Source organism: Bubalus kerabau, chromosome 14, assembly GCF_029407905.1.
Source record: "Bubalus kerabau isolate K-KA32 ecotype Philippines breed swamp buffalo chromosome 14, PCC_UOA_SB_1v2, whole genome shotgun sequence".
In the NCBI taxonomy this organism is placed as follows: Eukaryota; Metazoa; Chordata; class Mammalia; order Artiodactyla; family Bovidae; genus Bubalus; species Bubalus kerabau.
Genome location: NC_073637.1, coordinates 6,953,131 through 6,978,244, shown reverse-complemented (window position 1 = coordinate 6,978,244; position 25,114 = coordinate 6,953,131). Strand labels below are relative to the sequence as shown.

General features: G+C 41.2%; 1 protein-coding gene across 3 annotated transcripts in view; it reads right to left on the bottom strand.

The window, feature by feature from the left end:
* Positions 1 to 261: 261 nt before the first annotated feature.
* Positions 262 to 25,114, bottom strand: part of LOC129626560 (uncharacterized) — an 87,835-nt gene continuing 62,982 nt past the window's right edge. The window contains exons 4-7 of one of the 3 annotated variants that reach the window (XR_008702031.1): positions 9,990 to 10,080; positions 9,445 to 9,578; positions 7,379 to 7,583; positions 262 to 444 (exon numbers count right to left, since the gene is read on the bottom strand). The gene's annotated coding sequence lies outside the window, so the exon portion shown is untranslated. The remainder of the gene's footprint in view (positions 445 to 7,378; positions 7,584 to 9,444; positions 9,579 to 9,989; positions 10,081 to 25,114) is intronic. The other 2 variants (XR_008702020.1, XR_008702021.1) reach the window with 2 other exon arrangements.

The following is a 25,114-nucleotide window of genomic DNA, read 5'->3' as shown; positions in this document are numbered from 1 at the left end:
CTTCCACACCCAGGGATCTCCTGTTTCTCCTACATTGGCAGGTGGATCCTTTACCATTGAGCCACCAGAGAAGCCCCAAACCTCTCCTTTACCAAAGAGGAAATATCTCTCCCACCATCCCATTTCACATTCTTTCTTCTTTCCTCCCCTCTCCATTTTCCTCATCATTGTCCTCCATCCACAGACACACAAACACACAGACATATCTCACAAGGGATACAGGGAGATGACTCACCCACTTTTCAGGCAGTTATTCCTATATTCTGTTACCTTCAGTGGAGTTCATCCCAGCCATTTCACTTCTGAAATAGTTCCCTTCTTCCCTCAAGCTCTTCACCTTCCTTAACATTTCTTAATTTCATGGCTAGCTCCTGCCCTTGATTGAAAATGACAGTTTTGCAAAGTTAGAAATGAGAGCTGTGGGTGTCTTCACAGTGATTCAATCTGTTAGAAAAAAAAAAAAAAAAAAAAGCACTTCACTTGGGCTGGAAGCCCACTCTGTCCAGAAATGGAATCGTAGAGCCATTGCAGAGTTATTTTTGTGTGTTGAGTTCATGTCTAATTTTCCGGAGTGTTGAGTCTCAGAATTGAAAGAAGTACTGTGTCTCCCTGACCAAATATATTAGAGCTGGCTGCTTTCAAATGCAGAATTGCATGACTTCAAACACCGCAGACACCGGAACTTAAGGATGACAAGAAAATGATAATAATAATAACAGGGAGAAACAGTGGTAGGGCACTAATTTCACAGCACAATGAGATGTTTCAGCACCAAAACCAGAGATGATGGGGGAACCCCAAACCCTGGGCTTGTGTTGAAGCTCCTTTTCTCCCACAGGAGACAACAGATGAAAAAAGTAACTGAAGACAGTGTGACTCCCTTTAAACTCATCTTCACTTATTTTGTAAGACAAAATAAAATAAAATGTGAAGCTACAAGAAATACAGCTGAGTGTGGGATGACAAGGGTCTGTAAGGAGGTGCTATCTGCTTTCTTCATTACTTAAATCCATGAGCATGTCCCATCCATCTTCTATTTCTTAGGAACTTAGAGGAGGGATAGAAGCAATATTTAATAATACTGGCACTGAGTCAATCATTTTATACATATAGTACCTGCTTTAAATTCAAGACTTCAGAAATCATTTTTTTTTTTCCATTTCACAGATGAAGACATTAAAGTTCAGTTAGATGAAATACATGTGTTAGGGTCACATACGTTATATGTGGCAAAGTTGGGAATAAATTCTACTCTAGAACAACATGGAACTTAATTGAAGAGATGGGATGGGATGGGATGGAAGACAAGGCTGCTGTGAAGACCACATCTGTCTGTTTTTCAGTTTAATCTGGGAATCCTCCGGCATGTCTGCATTTACTGTGCCTGATTCCCTTCCAGGGCCTCTAAATCCTCACCAAGTGGAAAGAGGAGACCCCGTGGCTGGGTAGTAGCACTCCCTTCTGATTTCACACGCCTCCGAACTGTGAAGCTCATTGTTCTTTGTCATTTGTTTTAATGGTCAGAACGAATGGATTGTGACTGTTGGATGATACCGAAAATTAGGTTTATTTGGAGATGAGCTCATCTCAAATTGCTAAAACTGTCATCTCAGGTTGCAAATATTCCATTCATGCTTGAACAGAAAAGAAAAATATAGCATCTTCCCACCCCCCTCCCCCCCAGTGATCTATACTAGAAAACTTGAAAACCCACTAAATTAGAATTACATTGTTCTCTATAGCACTCGGCCAGTTTCTCACAATATTCAAGGCAATTATTTCATTTCAACAGCTCAGGGAAAATTTTTTTTTTTTTAGTTTAAAAGAAAGTTGGATTAAAACTTCACATTTGAAACACCAGGGCCAGCCAAATTCAAGAAGCCAGGCTGCCTGCGAGGGGTGCCTCACGTGGACACACTGAGGTGTGCCTAACGGTCCAGCAAGGCATCGTGTCTACACCCTGGACAACAAGAGGTTATAGAATTCAGGATACGTGTGTTCCAGCGCTTGCTCTGGCATGGGTTTACTGACCCATGTGAGCAAGCAGCTGAACTTCTCTGAGCCTCCCATTTCCCACACTGTTAGAACTGAGAACCTGTAATGTATTTCAGAAAATGGAGAAATATTATGGTGACTGAAAATGGATAAAGGCATCAGTGGTAAAGAATCCGCCTAATAATGCAGGAGATGCAGGAGACGTGGGTTTGATCCCTGGGTCAGGAAGATCCCTTAGAGAAGGAAATGACAACCCTCTCCAAAGAATCGAACACCACTGAGCAACTGAGCACTTAAGTAAGACCCAGTCACTCTTCCAGGTGAGTTTGTTCAAGCTTAATGTCTCTAAATCTCAGTTTCTTCACTGATAAAGTAAGAAAAGCAGGGCCTTTGTCATAAGGATGTTTGGGTGGAATTAAATGGAGAATATATGTGAAATTACCAAGAACCTGGCTAAAGCATTACCAAGATGCTCAGCTGTGTGGTTGGTATCCATGGGTTAGAATTCAGGAGTCCGTAAGCTATAGCCTGCCGATCCGCTGCCTGCTTTTGTAATTAAATTTAATTGGAACGTGGCCATGCCCATTTATTTCATAGTGTCTATTACAACAACAGTTGTACAGTTGTTTAGAGACCACCTGATCCTCAAAATAAAAAAGTAATAATAACTATCTGGCCCTTTAGAGAAAATTTTGCCAACTGTGGACTAGATGATGCTAAGGACCTTCTCAACTCTGACATTTGTAAGAATTCTTCTGCATCTTTTGTTTCTTTCTTTCTGTCTTTATAATAATTCTCTTCCACCTTCTCTTCTCTAAGTAGGTTTTGTTTTCTTCACTTTTTTCTTTTCTGCCTTCTTCTTCCTGCTCCCCCTCCTCCCCCTCCTCCTCCTCCTCCTTTTTCCTTTCTTTTCACCACAATGAGAAAAAGGCTGGATAAGTGCACTGAGCCTTTGTGAAGAGAGAAAGATGTGCCCCTCCTCCTGGAAGATGTCCCTGGAGCTGACGCCCAGACCCCCAACGTGACATCAGTGGCTGGGACTGATGCCATCCCTACTTGTGGCCTGAGAGTCCTTAACCAGGAAACAGCCCACACATGACCGTTCTTCAGCACTGGGGAGGCTCGGAACTTAATGCTGCATTTAAACACATTTTGTTCATGCCATTCTTTCATACTAGGCTAAGAACTTCTGGAGAGCAGGGGCTGGCTTCTTTGTTATTGGGATCATGTATATCATCACAGTGCCTGGCTCAATAAATGTTTACTGCTCAATAAATGTTTTCTGTACTGAATACTTTTCTTCAGAATTATGTTTCTTGCTACTGTTTTTTATTATGTCATTCTGGTTCTATGGTGTGACTTAGTCTTTATCTGTATGCTTAAAAGAAAATAGTTTATTGATGCATATTTGTGGAATCTAGAGCTATGGCAGAGATGAACCCATCTGTAAAGCAGAAATAGAGACACAGACGTAGAGAACAAATGTATGGACACCCAGGGCAGAAAGGAGGGGTGAGATGAATTGGGAGATTGGGATTGATGTATATGCATACCACTGATACTCTGTATAAAATAGATAACTATGGAGAACCAAGCTGGAAAGCACAGGAAATTCTACTCAATGCTCTGTGGTGACCTAAATGAGAAGGAAATCTGAACAAGAGGTGGTATGTGTATATGTATGGTTGATTCATTTTGTCTGTACAGCAGAAACTAACACAGCATTGAAAAGCAACTATACTTCAATAAAAATGTTTTTTAAATAAAAGTTTATTGAAAATGAGAACTAACACTTTTAGTACATATTGTCCACAAAGTGATGAATAAAGAAAGAAGAACTAGTGGCTCATCTTTTACAGTTTGGATGGTTTGGGGGAGGGTTGCTTTTAAATTAGGAAGCAATAAACACCCCTGCCTCCAGCCCCTCTACTGTGACGGTTCATGGTCACAGCTGGGCTACAAGCTAACCTCTGCTCTTTACCCAAGTGTGACCAAATCCACCTGGGAAACAACATAACACTCCCCAGATCTGCTCATCAGTTCAGAGTGGGTCCAATTAAAGCCTCATTTGCAGGAAACTAATCATAGCTTCCTGAAAATTGGAGGAAATGCTGTTCCAATCAAATACATAATTTCTCTTCCCTTACGAGTCAAGTTTCCTGATGTTATGTGGCATTTAGCAGTTGGCATAGCCCTCAAAATTATTCCTTTTGGGAAGAAATGTTTGCATTAGGAATAAAATTCTAACTAGTGCTGGCTTTGATAGAACTTAGTTTTTCTGGGCAGCCTCTGTCAATCTCACATTATTACATATACAGACTTTGATGTCAGTTCAACCAGTTTCCATCTAATGATTATTATTATATGAATGTGAGCAACAATAGCTTCCATTTAGAATGCACAGTTGACATATATTTTCCTAAAGGTTTTACCAAAATTATGCCATGTAACCCTCAAAATAACTACAGTAGGTATGTGATCCTGCCATATTTTGCAATTTAAAGTTACAGTAACAGCAGCAATAAAACAGATGTGTAAAATTATTTCTTAAATTGTTTGAAACGGCATCACTATCGAGTAGTGAAGCTCGTATTCACAAATGGGGCTGTGTTGGTAATTACTAAGGCTTCCCTGCGTGGCTCAGACAGTAAAGAACCATCCTGAAATGCAGGAGACCCCAGGTTCAGTCCCTGGATGGAGAAGATCCCCTGGAGAAGGGGATGGCCACCCACGCCAGTATTCTTGCCTGGGAAATCTCATGGACAGAGGAGTCTGGCAGGTTATAGTCCATGGGTTTACAAAGAGTCCGACACGACTGAGCATTCATAAATGAGTCTGTGCTGGTAATTACTAAGCTATACTGATTTTCAGGACAGTCAGGGGTGAAGAAATGGTGAAGGGCAAAGGGCAATAATCACATCACTACTAACATTACCACAATAATCTACTGCTTATAGGCAGGGTGTTTTGGCAATTGCAGAAATTGGAGAGGATTGGTCAGATGATCTTTTCTTAGCTATTCCAGCGCTGAGAGACCCTTTAGGGAAGAGGTTGCTAACTACACTTATTACATTTACAAGTGTTTGGGGGGGAAAAAATCAAAAGAATAGTATATTGTGTGACACATGGCAATTATATGGAATTCAAATTTTACTATCCATAAAGTGGTTTTGGAACACAGTATCACAGCTATTTTTATGTTGTCTATGGCCACATTTGCATTACAACAGCTTGAGTTGATCAGTTACGACAGAAATCACATGGACAGCAAAATCTAGAATATTTACTATCGGTCCTTTTCATTCATTGTCAACAGTTTTGGGGCAGAGCCCAATTGTCGCCTCCAGCTTGGAGCCTGGACTTGTATTGTTGGCCTCATTTGAATATGAATATAAAGAACAGTATCTATCCTAAGGTATATAATTTCACATATACTGTTAGTGGGGCTTCCCAGGTAGCTCAGTGGTAAAGAATCTACCTGCCAATGCAGGAGACATGAGCTCAATCCCTGGGTCAGAAAGATCCCCTGGAGAAGGAAATGACAACCCACTCCAGTATTATTCCCTGGAAAATTCCATGCACAGAGAAGTCTGGTGTGTTATGATCCATGGAGCTGCAAAAAGTCCAACATAACTGAGCAACTGAGCTTGGCACAACACAACATACCATTAGTACTGAAAGGTTTTCATTCAAAGCAGTCTAATTTGATGAATGAAGCCCTCCATAACAGTCCTGTCCAATAGAATTTATTGTGATGATGGAAGATTTTATATCTTTGTTTTCAAATATAGCACGTGATTGTATGTGGCTACTGCATCATTGGAATGTGGCTGGTGCAACTGAGGAACTTGATGTTGAAATTCAAATTAATTTAAATTTAAATGTGAGCTCCCATATTGGAAAGTGAAGCTCTAGAGGTTCTCTGCTGAGCCTTCACGCAGTCTCACCTTGAATGGTTCAGGGCCAGGGTTCCCAAACCCTCCCAAGCCTGCCGTTCCATCTTTGGGCAGCACCTGCTCTTTGGCAGTTCTTTCTTTCATGGAGAAAGATTTCCCAATAACATCCACACCTTAGTTTTAGTTCTGTCACTTGGAGGCACAAGAATAAGCCTAATTTCCCTGACACTGTCAATCCTTCAAATGTCTGAAGTGAGAGTATGTACTAAACCATTTAACCATCTCCGAGAGGCATGCAGCACCCTCCAAGTCTGGGCTGGGAGCAAAGGGGATGTGAGAGTACCAAGCAGAAGCAAGACTATTTTAGCATCACCTACTGGGAATCTTCCATCCAGCACAGGAGCTCCTTTCTGTACAGGGGCTTGAGTTCTAGAGGGCAGCAGGGATCCATGTTATGGAAGACCCAGTCTTCTTCTCCCTGTCTGCTTGAAACAAAGGCTCAGGCGTGGCTAAACTTCTGTCAATTAACTGCCCCACCCTCTACTCAGTTTGGAAGGAGAAAGACAAATGAAAGAGAGCATAAGAGAAATTTCAGGACAGAGTGGCAAACTCCAGTGTCAGCAGTGTCCCTGAGTTTGATGGAATTTATCCATCAAACTATTTACCTTGGTTTCCTCAACACAAAGCTCTGGTCCATTGTCCCAGTCTGATTCTCCAGCCTTTCCATTGCTTCTCTATGATACACTTCCAGAAATGTATTCTCTAAGTTAGCCAAGTTCATTTTTGTCGTATACAGTTAAAAACCCCACTTGGAATAGCTATAGAAATTATTTGTGTAGAATTACCATAAATTTTGAGGCTTTAGTCGACGTCTGGTGAACAGGCGCGATGTCAGTCATGAGTTTTGGTTGACCTTAGACATACGCAATGCAAACGTGGTCAGGATTGACTCTAGACCTTGTAAGACCATGTTTGCAGAGGCCTCTGCTGAATGAGCAAGAACAGACAAAACCCAACCCCTGCAGGGGCCGCAGTGGAAAAACAGGCAAGCAATGGTCACTTTCTATTACCACGCTGTGATCTAATGCTGATAGAGGATTGAAGAGAAGTTGAGAAGACAATAACTCCTAACAGTGAGAATTACATGAAGGGCCATTTTCTTTTTTCTGTCTGGGCTTTCAGAAAGTTCAGAATTGAATTTAAAGCTTCAAAAGACAGAAACTATATAAAACTACCTAACGGGGGATTTGACTTATTTATTTCCCAGTCTCTTGATGTTGTTTCCCATTTTGTATTCCTGCTGTAAGGGATTTTGGATGTCTTTTTGAGTTTAAGTCATCTCTAATACTTGTTTTGAATGTGGGTGAAGTGCACATTGAAAATAAATGACTCATCTCCATTGAAAAGAAGAAAGCTTTCTGAACAAACATAGTGGCTAGTTTTGGAGAACAAGGATGTGGTTTCCTTCCTCAAGGAGCACACATTACCTTTGGGGCAGGGGTGGTGATCCATGAAGACAGTTCACCGCCAGAAGCTTTGCAGTTTGAGGTTGATGGTCCAAGCTACTGGGAGAGGAAGCCCAGAGCAGCCTAAGGAGGGGAGTGATGGGATTCAGGGTGTGGTCTGCTGAGATGGCTTTGTGGCACCCAACACGACTAACATTTTGGTTGGATCTCCCGGTATTCAATCGGTCTTAAAGGAAAAAAGAGGAGAGTCCAGAGTTATTCGTGTAGTTCATGAGGCCCTCCATGAGGGGTTACGTGACAGGAACAAAGGCTCAGGGTAAGACCAGATCATTCAGGTGTCAAACATCTCACCACTCATCCCTTCACACAAAGCCCTTAGCTCAGTGACTGGCCATTTGGGGCCCTGCACAAGTGCTTGTAAAATTAAATGAGGCTGTGTTCAGAAGGCTGCGACACCATGACTCACAAGGGGCACCCCTGCTCTGGGTGGGAGTGATATTTGATGGTCTATAAGATTCCTGGTGGCTCAGATGGGAAAGAGCCCACCTGCGATGTGGGAGACCTGAGTTCGATCCCTGGGTTGGGAAGATCCCTTGGAGGAAGGCATGGCAACCCACTCCAGCATTCTTGCCTGGAGAATCCTATGGGCAGAGGAGCCTGGTGGGCTACAGTCCATGGGGTCACAGAGAGTCGGACAGGACTGAGCGACTAAGCATACAAGATCATTAGTGACTTATACTTCAGGAGGGAAAAAATGAAGGAGGGAGGGAGAAGGAGGATGAGAAAGAGAACCCAGAGGGCAGCTTTGGGAAATGCAGCAAACTCTCCAGTGTTCCAAGAAGGAGAAAAATGGAGGAATGTGCTCTCAAAATAGGAGGAAGTTAAGAAGTAATTAGAGGAGAAAAAATAGAATAAACTCGCTGTTGACATTTAGCTATTTTGAGAATTATAAAGCTAATTTATGGTGATTGCTTCCAGAAGGATATGGAGGTCTTAATTGTTTCAACAACAGATCTACAAATATAATGAACATCAACGATGGGGAAGATACATGGTTGGGTCAGATACAATGGTGAGAAAGGAAACGGGAATTGTTGGGTGCCTTCTGTGTGTCAGGCATGTTATCACTTTAATCCTCAGAAAATCTTATAAGGAAGATGCAAGTATTAGCACTCTGAGCTCAGATCAATGCTCAGTCATGTCCAAATCTGTGAATCTGTAGACTGTAGCCTGCCAGGCTCCTCTGTCCATGGGACTCTCCAGGCAAGAATACTGGAGTGGGTTGCCATTTCCACTTCCAGGGGATCTTCCCGATGCAGGAATTGAACCCGTGTCTCTTGCATCTCCTGTATTGGCAGGTAGATTCTTTACCATTGCACCACCTGGGAAACACTCTGTGGGGACAAAAATTGCTCAAGAGGAAATATGTGCAACAAAATATATAGCTATGAAGGTTGACTCTGCATAGATAAAATAAACACTTTTGTGGGTCAGAGGGTCTACATGGGATGGGCAGGGGGAGATGTGTCAAGATATGTAGGTGGACGCTAGCTGACATGGGGGTCTATGAATGGTGTCATATGTAGCTTGGCCTTAATCTTTAGGGTATAGAGAGTCATTACAGAGTTTAAACCCTGGAGTGTAGTGATGGTTTTTAAAATTCTGAATGCTTGATCATGCATCAAACTGTAGGGTATATTAATATGAGGTGAGGCAAAAGGCAGAAAAAGCAGTTAGGAAGCAGGAGCAGTGATCCAGGCAAAAAAATAATAGAGGACAATGAAAGAGCAGTTGAGATCAGCAGCAGAGACTCAGGGACTTCCCTGGTGGTCCAGTGGGTAAAACACTGCACTCCCAATGCAGGAGGCCTATGTTTGATCCCCAGCCAGGGAACTAGATCCTACATGACACAGCTAAGAGTTCTCATGCTGCAACTGAAAGATCCCACTTGATACAACTGGAATCTGAATGCAATCTAGTAAATAATTTTTTTTTTTAAGGGAGGGAAGACTCAATTCAAAAGATGGGAAAGCGACAATTAGTAGGGAAGGGGAGATTGCTTTAAACAAGGAGCTAGAGAAAGGCACCTCTTACTCTCTGCTTGGTTTCAAGTTTGAGTTTGAATTCTTGAATGGATGATGTCCTTGTGGAGTCAAAGCCTCTCAATGACTGGGCTTATGCCAGCTCCTCTCCTTATGTATCTGCATATCCAGGGATTCAACTGAAAAAAGGGTGGAAAATACTTGAAAAAAAAATTCTGTGATATTCCAGAAAAAAACAGAACTTGAATTTGCCACTCATCTTCAACAGTTTACACAGCACTTACATTATATTTGGGCTTCCCTGGTGGCTCAGATAGTAAAGAGTCTGTCTGCAATGCAGGAGACACAGATCTGATCCCTGGGTTGGGAAGATCCCCTGGAGTAGGAAATGGCAACCCACTGCAGTATTCTTGCCTAGAGAATTCCATGGACAGAGAAGCCTGGCGGGCTACAGTCCATGGGGTTGCAAAGAGTCGGACACGACTGAGTGACTGCCTCTACAGTGCTACCTCCCCATGGGGGGCTCTGATTCCTCTGTTTTTGACCTAGCAGTTACGGCCACTCTCAAAATGGACAAATTCTTCTGATACCTTGACAATTGTTGGTGTGTTCAAATTTTGCGGTTTATTGTGCTGTTTATAAGCTGTGTCTTCTTGGACAAATTGTTGAACATCTCTGGACCTGCAGAGGATCATAAGGATTAAATGTACAAATACAAATTACCTGGAACATCATCTTATGTACAACAGAGACTCAATACTCCGTTATTAGTAACAAAAGTCCTGGTGCTGATCACACAGGTGATGCTAATTTCAGTTCAGCTCAGTTCAGTCACTCAGTCATGTCCGACTCTTTGCAACCCCAAGGATGCTAATTTAGGTAAAGTTAACTGCGCCTTGCTTCTCCTCCTGCCACAAATACTGCATTATTCTCTATAAAAGCACTTACCATTTTGTATGTATTAGAACTCTCCATTTTTATGGACTGCATTACATTATAAATCCCTTAAGAACTGCCATCTTGTATTATTCATTTATATCCCTGGTATAAGGTATGTCATCTGGCCTACAGAGGTTTAGCAAAATTACTCTTCTCACTCCCCTCTTTATCTTATTAATTCTTTAATTGGATGTAAAAACAGATGAGATTAGTTTGAAAGAAAAAAATGATGCTTCAACCATTTGAATAATTTTGTAGTATATGAATAAAATATGTTTAAGGCTAATCCCTGAGTTACTTATTGGACAACGATTACAGGAACAATTTCACAATGTAAAGCCCATATTGTACATCTTCCTAATGGCAGAGATGCACTGAAATGAACTGCATGGCATTTTCCCCTTTTGGGGGTTTATTTAATTCTATCAATCTTATTTCCAGTTCATTTATGAAACCAACATGCCACACATGCCATACATTCAAAAACAAATTTAGTCTTCTGAATATTAATTAACATTGTTTCAAAGAGACAACCGCTGTTTATCATTGATTTAAATTAAATATTGAGGAGGAAATTAAAGAGATTTTTACTTCATTTATGCAGCAGCAACATTACAATTTATACAAATGAAGGCATAATTAAACAGTCTGCCATTAAATTACAATCTGCATCTCATGTAAGCAAACATATTAAAATTGAAAATGCTTGTCATGAATATAAAGCCAGCTTCCCTGAATAAGAACTCTTTTATTTTCCATAAAGGAAGGACTGTGGGTTTTGTGATATGACCATATTTATAGGTTGCTTTATTTTTAAGATATATAGTTGATAATAACAATTCTAATACTAATAATAGCTAATACTGTGGTAATCCCTTGTAAGCGTGTAACTCATGTCAACAAATTTGACAACTTAATTCAAGAGACTGGCATCAACATTGTGTTCTGAAGAGTGTCTTTTTTACTTTCACTTCTTTTTTGCTTGTTTCTTTGATTGATTGTTTTGTTTTGTTCTAGGGAGGGAGAAAGTCATTAAAAACAGCCACGGAGAGGAAGGAGGACACAGATGTTCCCTTTCACCCTGGATGTACCTGGGATGTAAAAGAAGGAAACAGCATCTACTTGAGATGCTGTGACAGAAAGTTCAACTCAGAGACAGCCCCATTACAGTTAGAACAAGAAGGTGAGGAGCCATTCTGCAAAGAGAAGACTCCAGGATAAGACTAGGTCTGGGTGTCACCTCATGGAAGGTATATACTCAGCTAAAGCACTAGTCTAGAGCATACAAATAGAATTAAATAGGATTATTTTGGATAATTTAGGTTAACAACATTTCCTGATACTAGCTTGATAATCCTGCATAAGTTACTTAACCTCCCTGAGTTTCCACTTGTTCATCTACCAAGGGAAGATAGTAATATTCACAATCCTTTCAAAACCCCCAAGGTGAATTTCACATGATAATAGTTGGTGATTGGTATCTACTAGATATTCAAAATGGACATTTATTAAATGGTTGAAAATTTAAAATAGAACTTAAAACAACTTGAAAGAAGTGTCACTCAGTTCAGTTGCTCAGTCCTGTCCAACTCTGCGACCCCATGAACCGCAGCACACCAGGCCTCCCTGTCCATCACCAACTGCCCAAGTTTACCCAAACTCATGTCCATTGAGTTGATGATGCCATCCAACCATCTCATTCCCTGTCGTCCCCTTCTCCTCCTGCCTTCAATCTTTCCCAGCATCAGGGTCTTTTCAAATGAGTCAGCTCTTCACATCAGGTGGCCAAAGTATTGGAGTTTCAGCTTCAACATCAGTCCTTCCAATGAACACCCAGGACTGATCTCCTTTCAGATGGACTGGTTGGATCTCCTTGCAGTCCAAGGGACTCTCAAGAGTCTTCTCCAACATTACACTTCAAAAGCATCAATTCTTCAGTGGTCAGATTTCTTTACAGTCCAACTCTCACATCCATACATGACCACTGGAAAAACCATAGCTTTGACTAGATGGACCTTTGTTGGCAAAGTAATGTCTCTGCTTTCTAAAATGCTGTCTAGGTTGGTGATAACCTTCCTTCCAATGAGCAAGTGTCTTTTAATTTCATGGCTGCAGTCATCACCTGCAGTGATTTTGGAGCCCAAAATATAAAGTCAGCCACTATTTCCACTGTTTCCCCATCTATTTGTCATCAAGTGATGGGACTGGATGCCATGATCTTAGTTTTCTGAATGTTGAACTTTAAGCCAACTTTTTCACTCTCCTCTTTCAAATTTTATCAAGAGGCTCTTTAGTTCTCCTTTGCTTTCTACCATAAGGGTGGTATCATCTGCTTATCTGAGGTTATTGACATTTCTCCCAGGAATCTTGATTCCAGCTTGTGCTTCATTCAGCCCAGCGTTTCTCATGATGTACTCTGAATATAAGTTAAATAAGCAGGTGACAGTATACAGCCTTGACGTACTCCTTTCCTGATTTGGAACAAGTCTGTTGTTCCATGTACAGTTCTAACTGTTGCTTCCTGACCTGCATACAGATTTCTCAAGAGGCAGGTCAGGTGGTCTGGTATTCCCATCCCTAGAAGAATTTTCCACAGTTTATTATGATCCAAACAGTCAAAGGCTTTGGCATATTCAATAAAGCAGAAGTAGGTGTTTTTCTGGAATCTCCTGCTTTTTCAATGATCCAGCAGATGTTGGCAATTTGATCTCTGGTTCCTCTGCCTTTTCTAAAGCCAGCTTCAACATCTGGAAGTTCATGGTTCATGTATTGCTGAAGCCTGGCTTGGAGAATTTTGAGCATTACTTTGCTAGTGTGTGAGATGAATGCAATTGTGCGGTAGTTTGGTAGTGCCTCTCAACCATGAATCAACTAATAGCTATAAGTGGAAAGAATGATATCTCAAGAAATTTCACATTAGTCACCCTACTCATGTCCATCCTCACCCCTGCTCCTGCCTCCTTGATATCAAGCAGTATGGTTTGCAATCAGAATGGTCCCTAATAATTTATATCCCTTCTAAGGCTGCAATGGGCTTCCCATGTGGCTCAATGGTGAAGAATCCACCTGCAATGCAGGGGATGAGGGTTCGATCCCTGGTTTGGGAAGGGATCCCCTGGAGAAGGAAATGGCAACTCACTCCAGTATTCTTGCCTGGAGAATTCCATGGAGGAGCCTGGTTGGCTACAGTTCATGGGGTTGCAGAGTTGAACACAACTTAGCAACTGAGCACACAAGCAAAGATGCAGTATCTGTGTATACTGACCAAGATAAAGACATATGAAACAGTTTGAAAAAATAAGCAAAAGTTTACATACAGCAATTTTAGGGATCACCAGATGGTAATTGCAAATGATTGATGTGATGCGAAATGTGTTGATCTGACCAAACAAAATCACATATTGGGAAAATATGCTTAACTAAAGAAGGAATTCAATGCTGAGGACACATATTGGAGAAGGATATGCAATGTGTTACAGGCTGGGTCTGCTAAGTTGACAATGAAACACAACTTCTTCAGTTGCAGTGGGTTGGGCTGCCGATTCTCTCTTCAGGCGAGTCAAGGTAAAGAGTGTTTACCAATGGCAGCTCCGTTTTAAGCCCTCCTGAAACACGCCTCCACAAATTAACTAGTTACCCTTCCTTTAAAAGGATTTTCCTTTTGAAAGCAGCCTCAAGTTATCTCCCCCTCCTTTCCAATAACTCAGGTCATCATTCCATATATCATCATCCAAGGGTCCCAGCTGGAACTTTGTTGAATTCTGGGGAGGTGACAGTGACCAGACAGTCTGGCTGCTCGGACCCCACTACTCACTCTTGCTGATAGGGCTCATCTGTTTTTGTGTCAAATTGTTTGTTTGTTTTTTCCTTGCAATACTGGTGGTTATGTTCTGTGTCTTGCTACCTATTTTTCTGGTTACTCAGCACCTCTTCAGTGCTATTGCCCATGCAGACAGAACACCCTCACCATGACCTCCTCCAGAAATTCTCACTCTCCTTCAGTCCCTGGTCTACATGGCTGCCGTGAAAGGAACCACAGGAGAAAACCCCCAGTGGCCTTGCCGCCCCTCCACTCTCTACACATGATGACCCAAGAATGATTGGTCCTCATCCAACCAATCAGAAATGAGGACTGGAAGACTTCAGCCAATCCAGTGCTCTCTTGAGTGGATTTATTATTAATAGCAGTTGGTGACTGACTGGAAGCTACTTTCTCCCATGCTGACTGGAAGGAAATGGCAGAGGATCTGCTGATCTGAGAGAAAAGACTCCTGAGGGAGACTTTACCTTGGTTCGTGTGGCAAACTCAGCTACAATCCTGCCTTTGGGTCTTGTGAAGCATCATTTTATGCTTGGAATCTATACCCTATATTTCTTAAGCAAAATGAAGTGGGTTACTAAAGCACAAACACAAGAAATATGAACATATACACTCACCAAATCCAACTTAACAGGAGTACACACTGGTTATTTAAAATAACCAACAAGGACCTAGTGTATAGCACAGGGAACTCTGCCCAATATTCTCGAATAATAAATGGGAAAAAATTGAAAATAATAGAAAAATTTTGTCAATCCTTTAGAGAAATAGCCCAATTTTTTCTCTTCCCAGGTGCCAGAATTTGGATAGAGAAATTTGGCAAACATAACTTGAGACTAAAATCTTTCATGTTCACTGACCAGTCAAGATGTGTTTCTATTTAGAAATCTATCCCATGCATTTTGTAGAATAATAAAACAATGGAAGTGTTACTGATAGAACAACCTACATCAACTGAAAGGAATCATGGTCCAAGAATCCTCTCTGTGAGCTCCAGATCCTTGCATTGTCTTAGCAATGGATATGTGAAGATGAGTAGAGATTTTCAGCCAGAAGCACTTAGCATACCACTTATTTACCTCCTAGTAGGTTCTAGTAGACCCTAATACATGTGCAGGTGTGTGCTCAGTCAAGTCCAACTCTTTGCAACCCCATGGAGCCCACTAAGCCCCTCTGTCTATGGGATTACCCCAGCAAGAATATTGAGATGGTTGCCATTTCCTACTGCAGTGGGTCTTCCTGACCCAGGGACTGAACCTGAGTCCCCTGAGGCTCCTACGTTGGCAGGTGGATGCCCAAGACTCTAATAGGACACTCTGAATTGCTTCATCCTTCTCCATTCATATCTCTACTCCCTTGTTTCCAGTAGGACTTAAATTTATTACCATTATTTTCTTTGTTTTTTTTTTAATTGAAATATACTTGGTTTACAATGTTGTGATAGTTCCTGATAGTTGTGTTTTGACTCAGCTCTGTTTAGTTTGTTCTAGCTTTGCTAAGGCTCAACCACACTTCTTCCATCTGACATATTCTATTCTCTCATGCCAGCCCCATCTCATTTTTTTTCTTGTACTCATATCAATACCACCAGCTGGCCAACTGGAAATGAATCTTATTAAGAAGCAAAAGTACCCTAATATCCAGGCCTCCTCCTCCTTAGTCTAGAGCCCTGTCCTTGACACCTTGTTTCTTGATAATCTGTCCTCATGACTTTTCCTTCCCATAATTGGAAGCCATTTCATATTCTTTGATGTCTAACCTTGACACAGACTTTGCAATAATCATTTAAACATTTTCTTCAGAAAAAAAAAATTCAATTGCATGCAAACCCAGCTGTAAAATGGGTAATAGGGTGGGTCTTCCTAACTGATGCTGTGGATTGCATTGCTTCTCTAGACATTTGGTGAAATCAGTAATTACCTTCCAGGAGTTAGGTCCCTGGAAGCTGCTTTCTTTATTGCTTTCTCTCATTTCTCTCCACACTAACAGTGACTGCAAATGGCTCCAGATCTGGCTGGGATCCCTCCTGATATAATCAGTGGTTACAAAGAAAAATCATTAGCATGATGCAAAATTAATTAGAAAAGTCGGTTGCAATTTATAAATACACATTTGTGGTTAAATCAATCTGAAGATTTGTATTTAGCCTGGTGCCCCTCAGGGTGGATAATGCTTGCAGCACAACCAAACAAGAGACCTAATCAGATTGGCCCTGCCATAAATGGAAGCCATTAATTTGGCCCTAATTGGGATCTGAGAAGTTATTAAAGCATATTTTTGGAGTTTGTTCAAATTAATTATTGTGAAGCAAATGAATTTATAGGCAATCTACTTTCTCAAAAATATATTCCATCAAACCAGCTGTACCTTTGTTCTAACAAACAAATATTACATGAATAGAACAAATATAATGAGCTAACAGAGATGGAAAGTTAGGGGAAAGACCTAGCTTTAGAGGCTTCAAAGGTCATAAAACAAAACAGATGTTTTTGTACCCAAGATTTCAGAAAACATCTTGTTAATCATTCTATTGTATTTCCATGAGTAGAAACAAGTTTACTGCAAAAGGAAGAAATTACCCTGCATACAGATGCTTCTGGGACACACAGGTTTATTTTCTGAATCCTGACTTCCCCTTAACACAGTAACCTATGTTGTGCTTAGTCACTCAGTCCGACTCTGTGCGATCCCATGGACTGTAACCTGCCAGGCTCCTCTGTCCATGGGATTCTCCAGGTGAGAATACTGGAGTGGGTAGCTGTTCCCTCCTCCAGGGGATCTTCCCAACACAGGGATCCAACCCAGGTCCCCTGCATCACAGGTGGATTCTTTACCGTCTGAGCCACCAGGGAAGGGAGCTTTAATTTCTCAGGCCGCTATGGAAATGGCTTGATGGGTTAGAACACTCTACCTCCAAGTTAAAAGATTCAAGGTAGAATCAATTTGGGGGAAAAGAAAATAGAGTTATATTAGAATTAGAACGTTTCATGAGAGAAGAATCTAGGCATTTTATTATTTACTTTCCTAGATGACTCAGTGGTAGACAATCTGCCTGCCAAGGCAGGAGACATGGATTCGATCCCTGAGTCAGGAAGATCCCCTGGAGAAGGAAATGGCAACCCACTCCAGTATTCGTGTCTGGAAATCCCATGGACAGAGGAGCCTGACAGGCTACAGTCCATGGGGTCACAATCAGACATGACTGAGCATGCACACAATTCTTCCTCTAAATCATATATACTGAGTTGAAATTAGGATTTGTAACAAATGAGATACATCATTACCTTAATAAGAATTTCTGTTTTGACTGAAGCCACCTATGAAAATGTGACACTTTGAAGTCCTCTCTAACCCAGGTAACCACACTATAAGACTCCTGACTCTTCAAAATCAGCGGCCTTGACACTCTGGGCATCAATGACTTGATGTATAGAATGATATTAGGAATCAGTATCAAATCATCAATTTTAACTAGGAATGTTGAATTTCTAAGGTGATGTAACTATTACATACTCTATCCATTAGCTCTACACATGCTGATACAGTAGAGGATAATCTATATCTAGTGGTTTAAGTAACAGGTTGTGTACATTTTTTATGTACATATGTCTGTTTCCCAAAACTCATCCAAATACATTTTGTGAAATAGATACATTTTCTATTTTATATGCAGAATTCTATTCATATAAAGATCAGCAAACACTTCTCATGATCCTCTGGTTTCTTTTTTTTTTTTTTCCCCCATCTTTCTCTTCCTGGTACACTTCCCCTTATAACACAAGCTTTGCCATGGGGTGATTTCAACAGCTAGAAGCCTTTTCATAAGCATATTATAAGTATCAGATAATCACATTCCCAGCCACACCCTCCCCAGCTCAGTGAAATAAAAAGGAAAGAAAATTAAACATGAAGCATCATGCATCATAATATAAATGTCATGTTACAAACTATACAAGAATGATTTCTAAATAAATAAAATTTTCTTGACTCTGAAAGGATTTGAGATTACATGTAAACCCAGCCAATATTTGCTAAATCAAGTAATAAATAAGTAAACATAAACCATGTTACTGAAGGGTGCTGTGCACAGCTGAGTTTGGGTAGATCCTGGGAACACAACTCAAAATCTTCTTATTAGAAGAGTAAGGATTCTAGGTGTGAGTGGCTTCCTGACAAAAATGAGATACCCGGTCTGAAGCCTCATCCCCTCAAAATATGTTACTATTGCTGCCTTCCCCTTCATTTGACTTCCAAAACAAGGATGGGGAACATTCAAAAGCAAGCATGAGTAATGGGAAAAATAAGAAAAGAAAAAACTACACTGAGTCACTTTTTCTAACTGTAGTGTAATTGCTCTACAATGTTTGTTAGTGAGAATGAGCCACGTGTATACATATACACCTCCCCCCATCCCCACCCCACCCCACCATCTAGATCATCGCAGAGCACTGAGACATTGAGCCCTTTAAGACCAGGGATTCCTGACCAACAGCAGATCAGATGAAAGCAGCCTTCTTTCTGGAGTGGCAGGAAGATGACGCCCCAGCCTCTATGTTGCTCATGTAATTTATTTAATAGGTACACCTGCTCCTGCCAGCTGTGAAACATTTGGTAAGGTGACCTGAGGCTCATTTCAACCGCCTGGTGTTACCTGAACGGCACACACACAGGGAGGGAGAAAGTCAGATGTAAGATGGAGACATTCTGGCATCTTTGAAGTGGCAGCGGTTGCTATGGAAACCCTGCTGGAAGGTGCATTGGAGACAGTCTGTCTCCCAAATTCAAAGGACATGCTTCTGAGTTAGGTGTCGGGTGGGGAAGGGGCTGGACAGGGATCCTAGCCTCTTAACGTCTGTGTTAGGAATCTTAATAACTAATAACAAGGGAGGAGAGGGTGTTGCCATGAGTGAAGCTCCAACAAAGAAGAAAACTCAATACAGCACTGGAAAGAGAAACCCAAAGTGCACCCAGAACATGAAATAAGTTTACATGTGGGTGATAATATGCAATTTCACCGAATTCATCATTGGTTGACAAATTTTTTGAGATGTTGGCTCTGTGTCAGGGGCTAGACCTAGACCTGGGGAGTCAGCAGTAAAGATAGAATTCCTGCCCTCAGCAAGACAACTGGGATTAAAACCCCAATGAATGAGGCGGTCCTAAGATGGTGGAAGAATAGGACGGGGAGACCACTTTCTCCCTCACAAATTCATCAAAAGAACATTTGAATGCTGAGTAAATTCCACAAAACAACTTCTGAATGCTGGCAGAGGACATCAGGCACCCAGAAAAGCAGCCCACTGTCTTCGAAAGGAAGTAGGAAAAATATAAGAAATAAAAAGAGAGACAAAAGAGGTAGGGATGGAGATTCCTCCTGGGAAGGGAGTCTTAAAAAAGAGAGAACTTTCCAAACACCAGTAAACACTCACTGGCAAGTCTGTGGCAAGCCTTGGAACCACAGAGGGCAACATAACCGGGAGGAAAAATAAATAAGTAATTAAAACCCACAGATTATGTGCCCAACAGTAGCTCCCAGTGGAGAAGCAGCGCAGACACCTGCATCTGCCACTAGCAAGCGGGGGCTGGGCAGGGAGGCGCGGGCTGCATTGCTTAGAGTAAGGACCGGGCCTGAATGCCCTCAGGGCAATCCGAGGGACCTAACTTGAGATAGCAAACCAGACTGTGGGATAGCTATCGTGCGAAAAGCCCTAACCTAAGACACCACCAGGCCTGCTCACAGAACAAAGGACTGAGCAGAGCTAGCCGGCTGCAGACCGATCCATCCCCTTTCAGTGACAGGCGGGCGAGGGCAGCCAGAGCCGGAAGGGGGCAATCACAGCCCCAGAGTGGCAGCATCTTACCAAACTGCAAGCAGGCTTCGTTGCTAACCAAGACTTCTTGGGATTCTGGACGGTCAACATCCACCTGAGAAGGTGCGCCGGTTGTACACCCAGAAAACTGACCGGCAGGGACAAGGGAGGTGATAAGTCGCAGCGACCGTGCTCGCCAAACACCTGGTCACCTGAGCTGCTCGGACCTGGGAAGGGCACAAAACGCAGGCCCAACCGAGTCTGCGCCTCTGAGGACTACCCAAGTATCTGAACCTGAGTGGCTTAGACCTGGGAGGTGCATGTAACCCAGTGCCGGACTCAGACAGTTCCCGACAGAGCAACCTAGAGCCTAAGTAGTGTAGACAGGGAAAGCATGCATGCCATGAGCAGGGGCAGGCCCAGAGTGGCTGAGATACCGCGAGCACACGCCAGTGTTATTTGTTTGCAGCGTCCCTCCCTCCCCACAGCACGACTGAACAAGTGAGCCTAAAAAAGTGTCCACCACCGCCCCCTTGTGGCAGGGTGGAAATTAGACACTGAAGAGACCAGCAAACAGAAGAAGCTAAACCAGAGGGAACTGCCTTGGAAGTGACAGGTTAAAGCTATAGATTAAAACCCTGTAGTTAGTACCAACTACATAGGAAGAGGCCTATAGATCTTGAGAAATATAAGCCAGTCAAGGAACTATCTGAAAATGAACTGACCCCACACTGCCCACAACACCAGAGAAAGTCCTAGATATATTTTTACGATTATCATTCTTTAATTTAAAAAAAATTTACTTTTAAGTCCTCTATTACTCCTTTTTCATTTTTATAACCTACTATTACTTTGCAAAAAAAAAAAAAAGACACTATTTGTTAAAGCAAACTTCATATATATTTTTTATAATTTTTGTGACTTTTTTTTCTTTAATACTGTATTTTTGAGAATCCAACCTCTACTCTAGATTTTTAATCTTTGCTTTTTGGTATTTGTTGTCAATTTTGTATGTTTAAGAACCCAATCTTCAGTACACATTTTTACTTGGGAGAGAGATTACTAGCTTGACTGCTCTCTCCCACTTTGGAGAGCTTTTTCTCCACCAGGTCACCTCTATCTCCTCCCTCCCCCTTCTCTTCTCTACCCAACTCTGTGAATCTCTTTGTGTGTTCTGGACGGTGGAAAACACTTAGGGAACTGATTAGTGGCTGGATCTGTCTGCCTCCTTTTGATTCCCCACTTTGTCCTCCTGGTCACCTCTCTCTCCTTCCTCCCTCTTCTCTTCTCTGTATAACTCCATGAACATCTCTGAGTGGTCCAGACTGTGGAGCGCACATAAGGAAGTGATTATTGGCTAGCTTGCTGTCTCCTCTTTTGATTCCCCTTCTTCTCCTCCTGGTCACCTCTATCTCCCTCCTCCCTATTCTCTTCTCCATGTAACTCTGTGAACCTCTCTGGGTGTACCTCACTGTGGAGAAACTTTTCATCTTTAACCTAGATGTTTTATCATCGGTGCTGTATAGATTGAGAAGTCTTGAGGCTACTGTAAGAATAAGACTGAAAACCAGAGGCAGGAGGCTTAAGTCCAAATCCTGAGAACACCAGAGAACTCCTGACTCCAGGGAACATTAATTGATAGGAGCTTATCAAAGGCCTCCATACCTACACTGAAACCAAGCACCACCCAAGGGCAAACAAGTTCCAGAGCAAGACATACCACGCAAATTCTCCAGCAACACAGGAACATAGCCCTGAGCTTCAATATACAGGCTGCCCAAAGTTACTCCAAACCCACTGACATCTCATAACTCATTACTGGACACTTCATTGCACTCCACAGAGAAGAAATCCAGCTCCACTCACCAGAACACCGACACAAGCTTCCCTAACCAGGAAACCTTGACAAGCCACCTGTCCAACCCCACCCACAGTGAGGAAACTCCACAGTAAAGAGAACTCCACAAACTGCCAGAATATGGAAAGGCCACCCCAAACACAGCAATGTAAACAAGGTGAAGAGGCAGAGAAATACCAGCAGGTAAAGGAACAGGATAAATGCCCACAAAATCAAACAAAAGAGGAAGAGATAGGGAATCTACCTGATAAAGAATTCCAAATAATGATAACGAAAATGATCCAAAATCTTGAAAACAAAATGGAGATACAGATAAAGAGCCTGGAGACAAGGACTCAGAAGATGCAAGAAAGGTTTAACAAGGACCTAGAAGAAATAAAAAAGAGTCAATATATAATGAATAATGCAATAAATGAGATCAAAGGCACTCTGGAGGGAACCAACAGTAGAATAGCAGAGGCAGAAGATAGAATAAGTGAGGTAGAAGATAGAATGGTAGAAATAAATGAAACAGAGAGGAAAAAAGAAAAACAAATTAAAAGAAATGAGGACAATCTCAGGGACCTCTGGGACAATGTTAAATGCCCCAACATTCCAATCAAAGAGTCCCAGAAGAAGACAAAAAGAAAGACCATGAGAAAAGACTTGAGGAGATAATAGTTTAAAACTTCCATAAAATGGGGAAGGAAATAATCACCCAAGTCCAAGAAACCCAGAGAGTCCCAAACAGGATAAACCCAAGGCAAAACACCCAAGACACATATTAATCAAATTAACAAAGATCAAACACAAAGAACAAATATTAAAAGCAGCAAGGGGAAAACAACAAATAATACACAAGGGGATTCCCATAAGGATAACAGTTGATCTTTCAATAGAAACTCTTCAGGCCAGGAAGGAATGGCAGGTCATACTTAAAGTGATGAAAGAAAATAACCTACAGCCAGCAAGGATCCTGTACCCAGCAGCAAGGATCTCATTCAAATATGAAGGAGAAATCAAAAGCTTTGCAGACAAGCAAAAGCTGAGAGAATTCAGCACCACCAAACCAGCTCTCCAACAAATGCTAAAGGATCTTCTCTAGACAGGAAACACAGAAAGGGTGTATAACCTCGAACCCAAAACAATAAAGTAAATGGCAACGGGATCATACTTATGAATAATTACCTTAAATGTAAATGTGCCGAATGCCCCAAACAAAAGACAAAGACTGGCTGAATGGATACAAAAACGAGACCCCTATATATGTTGTCTACATGAGACCCACCTTGAAACAAGGGACACATAAGACTGAAAGTGAAGGGCTGGAAAAAGATATTCCACACAAATAGAGACCAAAAGAAAGCAGGAGTAGCAATACTCATATCAGATAAAATAGACTTTAAAACAAAGGCTGTGAAAAGAGACAAAGAAGGACACTACATAATGATCAAAGGATTAATCCAAGAAGAAGATATAACAATCATAAACATATATGCACCCAACATAGGAGCACCACAATATGTAAGACAAATGCTAACAAGTATGAAAGGAGAAATTAACAATAAAACAATAATAGTGGGAGACTTTAATACCCCACTCACACCTATGGATAGATCAACTAAACAGAAAATTAACAAGGAAACACAAACTTTAAATGATACAATAGACTATTTAGACCTAATTGATATCTATAGGACATATCACCCCAAAACAATGAATTTCACCTTTTCCTCAAGCACACACGGAACCTTCTCCAGGATAGATCACATCCTGGGCCATAAATCTAGCCTTGGTAAATTCAAAAAAAAAATTGAAATTATTTCAAGCATCTTTTCTGATTACTATGCAGTAAGATTAGATCTCAATTACAGGAGGGAATCTAGTAAAAATTCCAAAATATGGAGGGTGAACAACACACTGCTGAATAACCAACCGATCTCAGAAGAAATCAAAAAAGAAATCAAAATATGCATAGAAAGAATGAAAATGAAAACACGACAACCCAAAACCTATGGGACACTGTAAAAGCAGTGCTAAGGGGAAGGTTCATAGCAATATAGGCATACCTCAAGAAACAAGAAAAAAGTCAAATAAATAACCTAACTCTACACCTAGAGACACTAGAAAAGGAAGAAATAAAGAACCCCAGGGTTAGTAGAAGGGAAGAAATCTTAAAAATTAGGGCAGAAATAAATGCAAAAGAAACAAAAGAGACCATAGCAAAAAGCAACACAGCCAAAAGCTGATTCTTTGAGAGGATAAAAAAAATTGACAAACCATTAGCCAGACTCATCAAGAAATAAAGGGAGAAAAATCAAATCAATAAAATGAGAAATGAAAATGGAGAGATCACAACAGACAACACAGAAATACAAAGGATCATAAGAGACTACTATCAGCAATTATATGCCAATAAAATGGACAACGTGGAAGAAATGGACAAATTCTTATAAAAGTACAACTTTCCAAAACTGAACCAGGAAGAAATAGAAAATCTTAACAGACCCATCACAAGCATGGAAATTGAAACTGTAATCAAAAATCTTCCAGCAAACAAAAACCCAGGTCCAGACAGCTTCACAGCTGGATTTTACCAAAAATTTAGAGAAGAGCTAACACCTATCCTACTCAAACTCTTCCAGAAAATCACAGAGGAAGGTAAACTTCCAAACTCATTCTATGAGGCCACCATCACCCTAATACCAAAACCTGACAAAGATGCCACAAAAAAAGAAAACTATAGGCCAATATCACTGATGAACATAGATGCAAAAACCCTGAATAAAATTCTAGCAATCAGAATCCAACAACACATTAAAAAGATCATACACCATGACCAAGTGGACTTTATCCCAGGGATACAAGGATTCTTCAATATCTGCAAATCAATCAATGTAATACACCACATGAACAACCTGAAAAATAAAAACCATATGATTATCTCAATAGATGCAGAGAAAGCCTTGACAAAATTCAACAATCATTTATGATGAAAACCCTCCAGAAACCAGGAATAGAAGGAACATACCTCAACATAATAAAAGCTATATCTGACAAACCCACAGCAAACATTATCCTCAATGGTGAAAAATTGAAAGCATTTCCCCTTAAGTCAGGAACCAGACAAGGGTGCCCACTCTCACCACTACTATTCAACATAGTTTTGGAAGTTTTGGCCACAGCAATCAGAGCAGAAAAAGAAAAAAAAGGAATCCAAATTCGAAAAGAAGAAATAAAACTCTCACTGTTCGCAGATGACATGATCCTCTACATAGAAAACCCTAAAGACTCCACCAGAAAATTACT